The sequence below is a fragment of the Ylistrum balloti genome, unplaced genomic scaffold (assembly GCF_031769215.1).
Source record: "Ylistrum balloti isolate Yb309-2 unplaced genomic scaffold, AGI_CSIRO_Ybal_v1 Utg370190, whole genome shotgun sequence".
In the NCBI taxonomy this organism is placed as follows: Eukaryota; Metazoa; Mollusca; class Bivalvia; order Pectinida; family Pectinidae; genus Ylistrum; species Ylistrum balloti.
The window spans coordinates 564,813-578,029 of NW_026782170.1; positions in this window are offsets into that span (position 1 = coordinate 564,813).

Consider the following 13,217-nt stretch of genomic DNA (forward strand, 5'->3'; position numbering starts at 1 on the left):
GCGCAGACTGAACCACCGAGGTGTGCAATACTTTATGTCACCCTTTGCAATTCTTATCAACGCTGTTTTACATAAAGCAAGCATTTGACGACCAAGTCTATTCCTCATTCGTGCTTGGAGGCTAATTATTACTTTAAAACACATAATATGGCCTTGGTAATGTGCATTGAAATGTGTAGAAAGAATTACGCCAAGAACCAACACGCATTCGTATTCGTCAATAATATATAAAGAAAATCAACGACGTTATAGCTCAGCTAAATAAATAATTTATGTACGAAACATGTATGACTGTTTATCTTAAAACTGTAAGGAAGAAACGACAAAAAAGTTTTGTTCTTGTATTGTCAATATGAAAACAGATATAATATGCTGTGACTATTGAGATTTTTGTTACATTGATCCACTACAAAAGCGAGGCTAGGTATTGGACCAGCATGGAAATAGGTGGTTAAAGTTCACAGTTTTATAATTGATGTTATTCACCTCCTCTAGATAGGCCAATTTAAAAATTTTGTAATCATGCGATGCAAGTGAAAAAGTACAATCACGCGTATTCCAAACGAACATCGGCAAGTTAGTGAGAGGGTATGACATATTAAAAAACGACTAAACGTTGGCCAGCTAAAGAAAAACAAAATTACAAGGTTAATTCGCCGATATCCGGTATTAAACTTAACATATTTTACAGTTATCAGCTTAACTCCTTAACGTATTGCCAAGAAAACAATAAGACTTATTTTTTTGTTTGTTTTCATGAATTTTATGTTTTTCAGCCATAACACAAAAATATGGTGACTAAATGCTAAGAGTACGTTTTTATTATGGTTCAATAATGTAAAATGATTAAAGTTTAACCTTATGAGTAAATCAAAGACTGCCGTGGTTTTGATATTTGCAATGTACCTTTTTTCTTTGAAAATTTCCGACACCGCCTCATTCGTCAATCGAATGTAACTTAATTAAGGTATACGTGTACGTGTATATATTTAAGGACGTTTGGATGTAATTTCGATATCGTCAGTTATCACTTTGAAAATCATCTGAACAAAAAATCGCTATCTGTACATATGTATCAGTTATCTGTTCATAAATTGCATCTATTATCTGGACGTAGTATGCATTTATCATCATTCCTCGTGTTGATTAAATCGGTAGTCGTTTAGAATTTTATTGGACTTACAGTAAAATTATGTTCTGTATAGTGTTTAGATGTGTCAGTGTCCCAGAAATTTATTGGAGTATACTTGTTCTGTATAGTGTTTAGGTGTGTCAGTGTCCATAATGTCAGGTAGTTGTTTAGAAATTTTATTGGAGTAAATACTTGTTCTGTATAGTGTTTAGGTGTGTCAGTGTCCATAATGTCAGGTAGTTGTTTAGAAATTTTATTGGAGTAAATACTTGTTCTGTATAGTGTTTAGGTGTGTCAGTGTCCATAATGTTCTGTATAGTGTAGGTGTTGTTTAGAATTTTATTGGACTTACCATATATACTTGTTCTGTATAGTGTTTAGGTGTGTCAGTGTCCATAATGTCAGGTAGTTGTTTAGAAATTTTATTGGAGTAAATACTTGTTCTGTATAGTGTTTAGGTGTGCCAGTGTCCATAATGTCAGGTAGTTGTTTAGAATTTTATTGGACTTACCATATATACTTGTTCTGTATAGTGTTTAGGTGTGTCAGTGTCCATAATGTCAGGTAGTTGTTTAGAAATTTTATTGGAGTAAATACTTGTTCTGTATAGTGTTTAGGTGTGTCAGTGTCCATAATGTCAGGTAGTTGTTTAGAATTTTATTGGACTTACCATATATACTTGTTCTGTATAGTGTTTAGGTGTGTCAGTGTCCATAATGTCAGGTAGTTGTTTAGAAATTTTATTGGAGTAAATACTTGTTCTGTATAGTGTTTAGGTGTGTCAGTGTCCATAATGTCAGGTAGTTGTTTAGAATTTTATTGGACTTACCATATATACTTGTTCTGTATAGTGTTTAGGTGTGTCAGTGTCCATAATGTCAGGTAGTTGTTTAGAATTTTATTGGAGTAAATACTTGTTCTGTATAGTGTTTAGGTGTGTCAGTGTCCATAATGTCAGGTAGTTGTTTAGAATTTTATTGGACTTACCATATATACTTGTTCTGTATAGTGTTTAGGTGTGTCAGTGTCCATAATGTCAGGTAGTTGTTTAGAATTTTATTGGAATGTCAGGTAGTTGTTTAGAATTTTATTGGACTTACCATATATACTTGTTCTGTATAGTGTTTAGGTGTGTCAGTGTCCATAATGTCAGGTAGTTGTTTAGAATTTTATTGGACTTACCATATATACTTGTTCTGTATAGTGTTTAGGTGTGTCAGTGTCCATAATGTCAGGTAGTTGTTTAGAATTTTATTGGACTTACCATATATTGTTTAGAATTTTATTGGACTTACCATATATACTTGTTCTGTATAGTGTTTAGGTGTGTCAGTGTCCATAATGTCAGGTAGTTGTTTAGAATTTTATTGGACTTACCATATATACTTGTTCTGTATAGTGTTTAGGTGTGTCAGTGTCCATAATGTCAGGTAGTTGTTTAGAATTTTATTGGACTTACCATATATACTTGTTCTGTATAGTGTTTAGGTGTGTCAGTGTCCATAATGTCAGGTAGTTGTTTAGAATTTTATTGTGGAGTTGTTTAGAAATTTTATTGGAGTACCATATATACTTGTTCTGTATAGTGTTTAGGTGTGTCAGTGTCCATAATGTCAGGTAGTTGTTTAGAATTTTATTGGACTTACCATATATACTTGTTCTGTATAGTGTTTAGGTGTGTCAGTGTCCATAATGTCAGGTAGTTGTTTAGAATTTTATTGGACTTACCATATATACTTGTTCTGTATAGTGTTTAGGTGTGTCAGTGTCCATAATGTCAGGTAGTTGTTTAGAATTTTATTGGACTTACCATATATACTTGTTCTGTATAGTGTTTAGGTGTGTCAGTGTCCATAATGTCAGGTAGTTGTTTAGAATTTTATTGGACTTACCATATATACTTGTTCTGTATAGTGTTTAGGTGTGTCAGTGTCCATAATGTCAGGTAGTTGTTTAGAATTTTATTGGACTTACCATATATACTTGTTCTGTATAGTGTTTAGGTGTGTCAGTGTCCATAATGTCAGGTAGTTGTTTAGAATTTTATTGGACTTACCATATATACTTGTTCTGTATAGTGTTTAGGTGTGTCAGTGTCCATAATGTCAGGTAGTTGTTTAGAATTTTATTGGACTTACCATATATACTTGTTCTGTATAGTGTTTAGGTGTGTCAGTGTCCATAATGTCAGGTAGTTGTTTAGAATTTTATTGGACTTACCATATATACTTGTTCTGTATAGTGTTTAGGTGTGTCAGTGTCCATAATGTCAGGTAGTTGTTTAGAATTTTATTGGACTTACCATATATACTTGTTCTGTATAGTGTTTAGGTGTGTCAGTGTCCATAATGTATGTTTAGAATTTTAGTATATATACTTGTTCTGTATAGTTTAGATGTGTCAGTGTCCATAATGTCAGGTAGTTGTTTAGAAATTTTATTGGAGTAAATACTTGTTCTGTATAGTGTTTAGGTGTGTCAGTGTCCATAATGTCAGGTAGTTGTTTAGAATTTTATTTGACTTCAGTAAATACTTGTTCTGTATAGTGTTTAGGTGTGTCAGTGTCCATAATGTCAGGTAGTTGTTTAGAATTTTATTGGACTTACCATATATACTTGTTCTGTATAGTGTTTAGGTGTGTCAGTGTCCATAATGTCAGGTAGTTGTTTAGAATTTTATTGGAGTATATATACTTGTTCTGTATAGTGTTTAGGTGTGTCAGTGTCCATAATGTCAGGTAGTTGTTTAGAATTTTATTGGAGTATATATACTTGTTCTGTATAGTGTTTAGGTGTGTCAGTGTCCATAATGTCAGGTAGTTGTTTAGAATTTTATTGGACTTACCATATATACTTGTTCTGTATAGTGTTTAGGTGTGTCAGTGTCCATAATGTCAGGTAGTTGTTTAGAATTTTATTGGACTTACCATATATACTTGTTCTGTATAGTGTTTAGGTGTGTCAGTGTCCATAATGTCAGGTAGTTGTTTAGAATTTTATTGGACTTACCATATATACTTGTTCTGTATAGTGTTTAGGTGTGTCAGTGTCCATAATGTCAGGTAGTTGTTTAGAAATTTTATTGGAGAAATTTTATAGGTGTGTCAGTGTCCATAATGTCAGGTAGTTGTTTAGAAATTTTATTGGAGTAAATACTTGTTCTGTATAGTGTTTAGGTGTGCCAGTGTCCATAATGTCAGGTAGTTGTTTAGAATTTTATTGGACTTACCATATATACTTGTTCTGTATAGTGTTTAGGTGTGTCAGTGTCCATAATGTCAGGTAGTTGTTTAGAAATTTTATTGGAGTAAATACTTGTTCTGTATAGTGTTTAGGTGTGCCAGTGTCCATAATGTCAGGTAGTTGTTTAGAATTTTATTGGACTTACCATATATACTTGTTCTGTATAGTGTTTAGGTGTGTCAGTGTCCATAATGTCAGGTAGTTGTTTAGAATTTTATTGGAGTAAATACTTGTTCTGTATAGTGTTTAGGTGTGCCAGTGTCCATAATGTCAGGTAGTTGTTTAGAATTTTATTGGACTTACCATATATACTTGTTCTGTATAGTGTTTAGGTATGTCAGTGTCCATAATGTCAGGTAGTTGTTTAGAAATTTTATTGGAGTAAATACTTGTTCTGTATAGTGTTTAGGTGTGCCAGTGTCCATAATGTCAGGTAGTTGTTTAGAATTTTATTTGACTTCAGTAAATACTTGTTCTGTATAGTGTTTAGGTATGTCAGTGTCCATAATGTCAGGTAGTTGTTTAGAAATTTTATTTGACTTCAGTAAATACTTGTTCTGTATAGTGTTTAGGTGTGCCAGTGTCCATAATGTCAGGTAGTTGTTTAGAATTTTATTTGACTTCAGTAAATACTTGTTCTGTATAGTGTTTAGGTATGTCAGTGTCCATAATGTCAGGTAGTTGTTTAGAAATTTTATTGGAGTAAATACTTGTTCTGTATAGTGTTTAGGTGTGCCAGTGTCCATAATGTCAGGTAGTTGTTTAGAATTTTATTTGACTTCAGTAAATACTTGTTCTGTATAGTGTTTAGATGTGTCAGTGTCCATTATATCAGGTAGTTGTTTAGAATTTTATTTGACTTCAGTAATACTTGTTCTGTATAGTGGTATAGTGTTTAGGTGTGCCAGTGTCCATAATGTCAGGGGTTGTTTACACGAGTAATTTATTGTGTATTCGGGCATCAAAATAGAGAAGCAATCTAGGATAAGAAATGTTACACCCATTTTTATTACATACCGACCTGTGTCAATAACTTCTGGGGCTCCAATGCGTTTGGCATAATGAGCGTGTAATTTGGTATGATAAACAAATATAGCCTCTAAACGGCGCTTCGGGAGCCAACGGTGAGTACAGAAAACTAGATATATCATATATGTAGAATACAAGATTCTAATGAATAGCAAGTTTCTGTGATAACATGTTAGTTCACTTTATACGCGGCAGACATATTTACTGATCTTTTTTGGCATAGAAGTTATCAAACAGAAGTTACACGACACTCTAAAACAGAAAAAGCATCCCTCATCCGCCCCCATGATGTTTCCGGCTAGACACGCACTTTAAGTCAACCTGAACAACAGTAAGACAATAACAACCACTTATTCTCACTTAAAATCAATATTTATCCATGTTTCTGTCACAAAAATCCCTTCAGTGCTAGTATCGTTCATTTTATTTTTGTGTACACGACCTTCGGTATGCTTTGTTTTGGTATGACTTTTCTTATATTCATATATATTTTCATTTTAAGATGATCTGGCTCAACCTATTCTGTGAAGTATGGCTAGAACCCAGAACAAAAACAAAGAAAGAAACAAAAACACCGCAAAGACGTAACACCGCACAGCCAAGCTACATTTGCCAAGTACAAACCCGCTAAGAAGGTACCTTCAATCGTTCGTTATAAATAGGCTATAATGAGTAGCTCATTTACTGAAAAAATACATGTTATTTCTTCCTCTTTGTAATTTTCCATTTGCCCCTAAGTGGTTTTGAAGGCGAAATAATGGATCGCGATATGTTCGGTCGTTGGTTACACCGAAAAAAGGCTTAATTTTGGTCTCGTTTTGTAGCGTACCATTCTGTATTACCTGAAAATAAAAGAAACGATCAGAAAAATGCTCAATTTTAAACTGTTTGATGTAAAATATCAACAAGTATTAAATCATTGTTCGGATACCTATCCACATTCAGAACACAATGAAGATTGCCAGACAAGTGTGTTATAGATTCGAAAATGAATGGTTCATAATATACATATATACTTGACGTTCCTCTAAAATTATCAGATATATGGAAATTACGAGGTTTGTTGAAATAATGGGCTAGTCCACCTTGCCATTTAGATTTTGACATTTCTTTTGATCACTTGAGATTTTCCTCATTCGCCTCCTATGTTTCAAACTGTAGACCCTTAGCATCATTGGCCTGTCTCAGAAGGACCCAACAACTGTATAATGCAGTTTAATTCTTTATTTGGCTCTACCGTATCAAATACAAAATTTGTATGAAAAGTTGATATGTAGGTTTCTGCACTCATCGTTGCTTGTCGAAGCGCCGTTATGCAGCCATATTTGCTAATCCCACCACGTTGGATCCCCTGTAACTGGTCGGTTCACTGATCTTAAAAAGAAGTGTTATTCCTTTATAGCGTTTGTACATGTTTACGTCTATATCTATTCAGACAATCTTTTGTTCTAAATCAAGTACATAAGGTCAATAACTTGCTGAGAATATCCTCATCTCAATCAATTAAACGTTTTAATAAAACGAGAGAGAGAGAGAGGGAGACAGAGAGAGAGCGAGAAAGAGAGAGAGAGTGGGTAGAGAGAGAGGGGGGTGGGGTTGGGGGGGTACAGGGAGAGAGAGAGAGTTAGGGGGAGAGAGAGAGGAAAAGAAAATCAAGGAACGTAAGACCAGGTGTTTGGTAATGGTAAGCACATTTCGCTTCTATGATACCCAACATGTCACTCTGTGTTAAGATATGGTCGACAACCTCAATCTTTTTACCAAGATATTGATTATTCAATAGTTTATTATCAATACCATGCAAGATAATACCTGCATGTGAACAATGTCTTAATTCAAACTAAAACATTGATGAAAAGGGCATGAAATTATTTATACAGAGATGTCTGAAAGAGTACTAGAATGATAAGATTCAGGTGTGACTGACACCACCCACCATTTAGATACAACGAATGCCATGTTTTCAACTGAGGACCGGGATAACAATGGAATCACTAGAAACACTAAAGAGTATTGAGCACAGCTAACAGCATATCGAGAATACTTCAAATTTAAAGATAATGCTTCCAAGATCATTATAGCAACCCTAAAAACTGTTGTCGACATATATCACGGAAATTGTAATATTCAGAACAAACCTCGAACAACTGCGATCTGTAAGCATAAGTTGGATAAAATTGTTATTATATGGAAAAAAAATCACAAACTCTTCACTCTTTATCCTACATAGCTGACTGCTGGTTTAGCTGTAAGTAAAAGTAAACAGCTAATGTATTAGAGTCTAGTTTGTCCTTGACTTCAACTTCCGATGGGTAAATCCTAATGGACATAGTCAACGCACATTATTAAAAGGCAAGGGTAACGTTTATATATGGAAATTGAATACGCAGCAAGGTCTTCTTTTAACTTTTGAATGTTATGAAAGAGGGTAAGGTCTTTTTCGTGAAAAATAAATATTCTTGATGAAAAACGCGGGTTTCTTTTTCAGGACCGAATCTTCGAAGTAGATAAAAAAACCCTCACACTTCCTCAAAATTCCACATGTGTAGTATGTCCAGTTACCTACGGCAGTGATACTAATTAAAACACCATGAAAGTAATTATATTAACCAGCAATACATACAAGGTATGTCCGTATCCAGTAACTAAATACATCAAATTGAGACAGTACAGAAGATAGTACTGAAATACCTATGACCTAGTCTTTTCTATTTTGTAGAAATTTTGTAATAATTTTTCTAGGGTATCAAGTAACTGCAGTTTATCATTTGTGAGACGAAAATTTAATAGAATATGCTGAAAATTGTCCACATATTTGATGTGTTTTTTTGCAGACAAAACTATATTCTTGTCATACAAAGCCGAAGTTAATCTAGTAATTGCATAGTATTGATATCGTGTCCTTATTGGCTAACGAAATATGTATCTATATCAATGAATAAAAAAGTCTGGGTTTCAATATGGAAATTAATCAATGAAAATATACGTAGATTAGTACTTTATTTCCACTCTAACTTATAGAACTTTAAACTATAACCTTCAGATTAAAACCACTACCAAACTAACAGGTACTGTCAGACCACTTAGTTACATCATTGAGCAGCTACATTTACGGTCACGTCACAAAGTGCTGTTGTTTAACGGTCGCTTCATGTAGAGTTAGTCTCTATAGATCTGTGATAACAAATTGACTATGGAATTGGATTGACATTTGACGTCTTTTTTATATTAAAACTCTTCTTCCTGTACAGAATTTGATGATGCAAAATCTCTTTATGGTAATATACATGTCCCTCATAAATGTATCCAACCCCTGAAGTCTATTTATTGACGTGGGTTTCATACCTCATTTTATAGAAAGCCTCTTGATACTTGCAATTCTGTACGAAAATATGTAGCATCTATGACACATTTGATGTCCAGATTGCGAATTTTTATTTGTCACGCTAGAACTAGGGAAGTAACACTTCCTTATCATGAAAGTATTGTAAGGGACTAAAATGTTGAAGAATACTAATATGCATTTGTAAGAGAATTTTGCACAGACTGCATGAATTAAATCTACGACAATGATTAATTCTGATATATAGCAGTATGCTTCAAGGTACAAATGTAATGAAATCAAGGAGTTTCCTGTGTGCTTACATTAAGAAGATAAAATGGGGTTTTGTTTCCATTTTTGGTGAGAAAAGCTTCCACATGAAATACATTTATTGTTGAAACATGTAGATCAGCGAAGAAGCAACCTTTTACAAGAGTTGATAAAGTGTGGGGAATATTTCATCAATTTAGAAAAATTGTTGGTAATGTTGAAGACGGTAGCCAACGAAGTTTTAATCCGAGTTTTGACAAAAAGTTTTGCACTGCAGCTATGATGGCCATTTTGTAATATGATCCAATCTTCTTCTCCTGTTCCACCACAGACATTCAGATGAAACGTGCTTAGAATGATCTCGAGATAGTTCCGGCCAAATGTCCGTTTTAGAGTTGCTCAGAAGTTCGAGATGACCACCATGACCATCATGACCACAATTTTAAAAACATCAAATGTCTGATACAGTTCTACTAGTGCCATTGAGCTAAAACTTTGAAGAATTTTTCAAAACTTCAAACCAAGAAAATGTTGCTGTTTCAAATACCTCTCGGGCACTTTTTCGATTTTTTATTGGAAGCTTGTGTAATCAGCTGAATGCTAAAGACCCAAATCTAGTAGAATCTTGTATCCAAATACATGAACAGTATTATGATGTAACATGCTCAAGTTTAAACTGCCTAACCCTTAAAAGTAGTGCAAGATTGTACAGGACAAAATTGAAAAACAATATATAAATGATAAGTAGGTCACTGTGACGCAGTTCTATATCATCTTCATTGTATCTTATTTCCTGTAAATAATATAGTGTAGAGCTTACCGTCTGTCTATGTGGGCCGACCGATAGTACACAAGATTTGAGAATGTAAAGGTGGGTTTTGTTATATATATCATGTATGTAAAGGATAATTTGTAAAGTTGGCACGTGTAATAGTTACTTCTTCCACATGTTTTTATTAGTGGATCTGACAAGAGATCTAAAAAATAAGGTAGGCGTATACAGAGTACACTTGACGTTACCAATTAAGAATATGATTGATAAAACTCCGTCAAACAAGTATTGTTCCCATGTAGGATTTTTCAATTAAGGAACTGACAACAAAGTAGGAATCATCTAAGTAAACCGTTCACTTCAAATTGCCCTATGATATTATCAATTTAATGACTGTAAGTAATCAGAGAATGATATGAAATAAACGCATGTATACTGGAAATATACCAAAGTGTGTTAGGCTTTTAATATATCGTATGCAGCTTTCCCAACTAGAGTTTAGTCATCACAGCTGAGAAAAGGGTAAAAACATAGATACAAAAACATGTTAGCCACTAGCGGAACATCATTATCGTATTGAAGGCTCAAAACGTTCAAGTGTTTTTAATAGTTTGTAGTTATTATGTTAATTAGGTTATTGAGTCGAGTAGTGATGCTTATTTCCATACCACTTTTAGATGGATATGTATTGTGATGAATATTGACATAAGGGGCCAAAGAGTAGTGAAAATCAAGCTTTTTTCGAAGTGTTACTTCAGGGTCGGATTCCTGTGCCTAACCATGCTTTCATATTTATTAGCCATAAATAAATTTATTGGAATTGATCGAAACAAAGTCTGTTCATAGCTCAGTTTCACATGCGTTATTATTTGTAAAGGATCTGTCAAACTTAAAGCCAAGAAGTAGTTTTTTCACGTTGTTAGAAGCTTGGTGAAGCATTGTTTGATAGCAAACACCTTATATGATTGCACTTACGTGACACAAATGAATATCACATTTCAGTGCAAATTTAGAATAAGTAAGATCAAATAATAATTAATCTGCATACTGCAGTTAGTTCGTCCTTCTAGACCTCGTCCGTGATACATACGGCCTAAATTGATGATACCTAGAAAGCGAATGAGGAAATTCAAAATTGGTAGAAATAAATTTCAAAACCAGATAGAGGGTACACTAACCCCATAATTGAATAAATTTCGTGGAATTGATTAACATAATTTCAAAGGAATAACTGTATGTATTATGAACTGTACCGTTAATGGAAACGGCAAATCTCGGGGAATGAATACCACAATCACCTCAATCACAAAGGTCGAACAAAAGACATACGAGTGAATAACTGCTTTCAAAGACTAGGGCATTGATGTCACGTGTATTAGCAATGAGCCCTAGAATTTAATGTAAGTTTTCCTAAGTGTTCACCAAAAATGTGTCGTCAATAGGCAAATACACCGTTTTCAGACAGCTAATATTAAGCTTGCGATATTTACATAGTAACAGCCCATGTCTCCTCTCCTAATAAATCTGGGCGTGTTTTGGACGTACGTACCGTCATAAGTCTATCCATATCAAATAGCCTCATCTGTAACATGATAATGGGGCATCTCAAATCATCGCTGTGTTATTTGATACAGCTCAGAAATATATGTGGGGAAACATTATTTTGACAAACTTGATGTTCAAATACCTACTTAATGGCCCATGTTTATAACATTCTGTATAAGTTAGCCATTGAAAATGTAGAAACTGAATCTTCTATATAGTTAAATGGGAAAGCTGAGAACTGAAATTGTGAAAGCCTCGTTTCAGGCTGAAAGGTGAAGAAAGTCTCATTTCTAACTGAAAAGTAAAGAGAGTCTCATTTCTGGTCGAAAGGTAAAGAGGTTCTCATTTCTGGCTGAAAAGTAAAGAGAGCCTCATTTTTGACTCTAAAGTAAAGGTACTCTCATTTCTGGCTGAGAAGTAAAGAGAGCCTCATTTTTGGCTCAAAGATAAAGAGGATCTCATTTCTGGCTGAAAGGTAAAGAGGGTCTCATTTCTGACTGAAAGGTAAAGAGAGCCTTATTTCTGGTTCTAAGGTATAAAGGGTCTCATTTCTGGTTGAAAGGTAAAGAGGGTCTCATTTCTATCTGAAAAGTAAAGAGAGCCTCATTTTTGGCTAAAAGATAAAGAGGATCTCATTTCTGACTGAAAGGTAAAGAGGGTGTCATTTCTGGCTGAAATGTAAATAAAGTCTCATTTCTGGCTGAAAAGTAAAGAGAGCCTCATTTCTGGCTAAAAGGTAAAGAAAGTCTCATATCTTGAAGAAAGGTAAAGAGAGTCTAATTTCTGGCTGAAAGGTAAACTGGTTTCATTTCTGGCTGAAAAGTAAAGAGAATCTTATTTCTGACTGAAAAGTAAAGAGATTCTTATTTCTGGTACAAAGATTAAGATAGTCTCATATCTGGTAGAAAGGTAAAGAGAGTCTTATTTCTGGTAGAAAGGAAAAGAAAGTCTTATTTCTGGTAGACAGGTAATGAGAGTCTCATTATTGGTAAAAAGGAAAAGAGAGTCTCGTTTCTGGCTGAAAGGTAAAGTGCAACTCCTGTTAATATTTTGAAAACAACTCTTCTCTGATATCTACTTGAACAGTCTATGTAATGTTGCATGAAATTGCATATATTACATTCAGAATTTAGGAAAAAGGTGTACAAAGCATCGAAAGGAGTACAGATCGATGACAAGTTTGTTATCAATTATACACTGCTTCCCCTCATAATGACACGAGGAAAATTTTATTGTACAACGTTTATTTCAGATGAAGGTTTTAGAGATTAAATACTTTACAACAAAAACATGCATTCGACTGTGCAGTAGCTCTATAGGAGTATGAAAATTCATTATTATAAACGACTTGAAATAGAGTTTTCATTTCCATAAATGGACAAAGGTGAATAAATTCTAGCTCTTGATTATTCTCATGAGATCAATCTTTCCTCTGTCATTTGAGACAAAATAGAAATGAAAACGGAAACAACTACAGTAAAAATATTTCTATCCTCCTCTTTGTGTGAAATTACAATTACCTCACCGTCACTTCAAGTCCGGTTTTCTGTTCATATACTAACTATTAGAATGTAGTTGACATCCAACTGGCAGTTTATTTGATAGCTACTTAAACTTTAATAAATTTTACAATTCTATATCCGCCCTTGCTTTTCTGGGAGATACGTTGATATTGGCTTGGTTAACTGATAATAAATACCCGTATTCTATTGAGAATGTGCTACCTGAATTCAATGTCAATGCTGATAGTCTTACGGAATGTTTAAACTGCTGTGAACTATTACGATCCACAGCATGCATGGCAGACTATGAGGATGAAGTGAGTGAACAAAATACACCCTAACAAACTTGTTTTTGTTCAGGTAACTAATGCTAAGAGTGCAGTTTTGCGTTTGTTCATTGTGT